Below are 3,776 nucleotides of genomic sequence, written 5' to 3' on the forward strand. Positions count from 1 at the left end.
TAAGGAAGGACACTTCATACTCATCAAAGGAAAAATCTACCAAGATGAACTCTCAATTCTGAACATCTATGCTCCAAATGCACCCACATTCATAAAAGAAACTTTACTAAAGCTCCAAGCACACATTGCACCTCATACAATAACAGTGGGAGACTTCAACACCCCACTCTCATTAATGGACAGATCATGGAAACTCCTGGACATATACCCAGAAGATGCTCCAACATGTAATAAGAACACATGCTTCACTATGCTCATAACAGCCATATTTATAATAGCCAGAAGCTGGAAACAGCCCAGATCTCCCTCAACAGAGGAATGGATACAGAAAATGTTGTACAATTACACAATGGACTACTACTCAGCTATTAAAAAACAATGAATTCATGAAATTTGCAGGCAAATGGATGGATCTAGAAAATATCATTCTGAGTGAGGTAACAGTCACAAAAGAACACACATGGTATATACTCACTGATAACTGGATAGTAGGCAAAGAGCATGGAATACTCAAAATACAACTCATAGACCACATGAAGCTCAACAGGAAGGAAGACCAAAGAGTGGATGTTTCAGTCCTACTTAGAAATGGGAACAAAATAGTTAAGGAAAGTAGAGGGTGGGAGGGACTTGGGAGGAAGGGAGGGGGGGAAAGAGAGGCAGAATCAGCTATGGGAAGAAATGGAGGAGATTTACAGGGAGTCAGATTGAACAGAGGTTTGTAGCAATGAGGGATGGGGAACTGGGAGTAGCAACCAGAAAGTCCCAGATGTCAGGAAAGCAAGATCCTCCCAGGACCCCACGAAATGACATTAGCTGAAATACCCTACAAAGGGGAGGGAGAACCTGTGGAGACCATATCCAGAGATTAGACATGGCCCCCCAGTTGATGAGCCACCCACCCATCTCCAAAATTATAATCTAGAATTGCTCCTGTCTAAAGGAAATACAGGGACAAAGAGTGGAGCAGAGACTGAATGAAAGACCATCCAGAGACTGCACCACCTGGAGATTCATCCCACATGCAGACAGACACCAAACCCAGACATTATTACTGATGCCAAGAAGTGTTGGCTGACAGGAACCTGATACAGCTGTCTCCTGAGAGACTCTGCCAGATCCTGACCAATACAGATGCCAATGCTCGCAACCAACCATCGGACTGAGCACAGGGACCCCAATGGGGGAGTCAGGGGGAAGGACTGGAGGAGCTGAAAGAGCCTTATCTGGCATCAATGGGAGAAGAGGCCCTTGGTCCTGTGAAGGCTTGATGCCCCAATGTAGAGGAATGCTAGGGCGGTGAGGCAGGTGGGTAGGTGGGGGAGCATCCTCATAGAAGCAGGGTAAGGAAGGGGTGATGGGATAGGGAGTTTGCAGAGGGGAAACCAGAAAAGGGGATAACATTTGAAATGTAAATAAAGAAAATATCCAATTTTTTAAAAAATAAGGCAAATCAGTACCTTAGCCTTCTGTCAATGACATTTACTCACCCTAGAAATTCCTATCTCCTTTGCCTAAAACTATATAACCCTCAATTCACCCCCCAAATAAAGTTGATCTATCACTCTGAAAAAAAAACTAGCCAGATAACTCAGTGACTGGGCAAAGAATATCCTGTCCCATCCTCCTTGTCTTCCACTCACGGCGGAGGCTACAAACTATATGTACCCAGAGACCTACATGTCTGCCACTTCCTCTGAACCACCTCCTGTTCTGACTCCTCCCTCTCACCCCCTGTTCTTCCTCCCGGGACCTAGAGTCCCACCTTTTTCCTTTTGCTCAGCACTTGGCGTCCACCATCTTTATTGACACAATCAACCAATTAAGGAAACAACACCTCAACCTACACATGATCATATTTATATTTGAAATCCTTTAAAAGGGAGAAAAAGATCAAATACAGAGAGACTTTTTTAAAAGTGGATATGGATGTGGGGTATCCACAGGAATGATAACAATTAAAGATTGAATTCAAAATAGAAAATAAGATTAAGCAAATCCTAAGATCTAATATGCAGCATGGAGATATGATTATAAGTATTAAGGGTGCATTAAGGGTGCAAGTTCTGAAGAGTAATTTTTTTCATCCTGGTGGGAATGAACAATCAATCCTGCAAAACAGATGGGAGATCATTTCCCATATACATATGAGAAAAACAAGACACCAAGGAACACAATGGAACTTACTCATGACAGAGCCATAACATGTGATTCAAGCTATGAGAGCTAAAAGTGGGCAATTTGGGTTGGATTCTGGCACTTAAAGCTATATGTTACCTAATGTGTGACTAACTAACTAATTAGCAGAATAGCTTTTTAGTAGGAATTAACTTGATTAAAAATTACTAAGCCGCAAATTACATTACAAAGATATAGTCATCAAAACAGTACAGTAGTTACAAAAGCAGATGTAAACCAGTGGAACAGAATACAGAGTCTGACATTAGAGCCTGGCAGCCTGACACATGTGATCATCTGATGTGCACCAAGAGCTCCAGGAAGACATAACAAGCAAAGATCATCTCTTCAATACAGAGCACTGGAAAAACCAATAAATGTGGTCCCTTATCTTAAATGATCACAAACAACCACTTTAAGTTAATCTTAAAAAGCACCAAAAAGTATCTAAATTAAAAAACATATATATATAAAATATAGAGAGAGAGAGAGAGAGAGAGAGAGAGAGAGAGAGAGAGAGAAACAATTCCAACTCCTAGACAATGATTTTTTGAAATATTCATTAAAGTTCAGGTTTAAAAAACAAAAATAAGTAAATAAATAAATAAATAAACTCTTTATAATTGAGTCTGAACACACCCCTCAATCGTCACTTGTTTAATTTTTTGTTTGTTTGTTTGTTTGTTTGTTCGTTTTGAAACAGTACCCACTGTGTAGACCAGGATGGTCTGGAACGCACTATGTAGACCAGGCTGCCTTTGAACTCACAGAGGTCCACATGGTTGTGCCTTCATATTCCAAGTACTGGTATTACAGTCTGCACCACCATGCCCAACTATGCTCATGGGATTGAATACCTGTTTCAGCTTGTAGAACTGTTTTGGAAGGTTATGGAACCTTTGGGACAGGGTGACATGCTGGTATATGTTAGCCAATAGATAGTCCTTTGAAGGTTATATCTTGCTCCTACCTATTTCAGTCTACCTTTGGCTCCAAGGCTAATCAGTCACTATGATGTCATCTGTGACCTGTGACCTATGCACCTGCTGGCATGCCTTCTCCACCATGATGCCTTGAAACCATTATCCAAAATAAGATTTCATCCTTTAAGTTGCTTCTGTTGGGTATTTTATCACAGGGACAAGAAAAGCAGCTAATGCACATCAACTGAAAAACACTGGCACAGAAAAGGAAACAGCAAAATGAAAGGCCATATAGAAGTAAGGAACAAATATTTTTAAATCACATGTCTGTTAATGGATTAATAGCCAATTCCTGTAAAGAGCCTATTCAGCTCAACAGCAAGAAAACATATAACCCAGTTAAAAGTGAACAAAAATTGTTATTAGATGAGACACTCATCCAAGATAATTTTACAGTGACCAGCAGGTTATGAGAAGGTCATGAGCATCTTGAGCTCTGTTAAAAATGCAAATGAAAATAGCCTGAGACATCACCTTTTATCTCTTTGAATAGCTGTGATCAAATAAAACAAGAGAGTACAAGTGTAGGCAACTGTGAGGAGAAAAGAGAATCCTCTTATACCATTGGGGAACAGTATATTGTGGAAACACTATGGAAACTCCTTCAAAAACTAA

The sequence above is a fragment of the Grammomys surdaster genome, unplaced genomic scaffold (genome assembly GCF_004785775.1).
Source record: "Grammomys surdaster isolate TR1022 unplaced genomic scaffold, NIH_TR_1.0 198, whole genome shotgun sequence".
NCBI classification, from domain to species: domain Eukaryota; kingdom Metazoa; phylum Chordata; class Mammalia; order Rodentia; family Muridae; genus Grammomys; species Grammomys surdaster.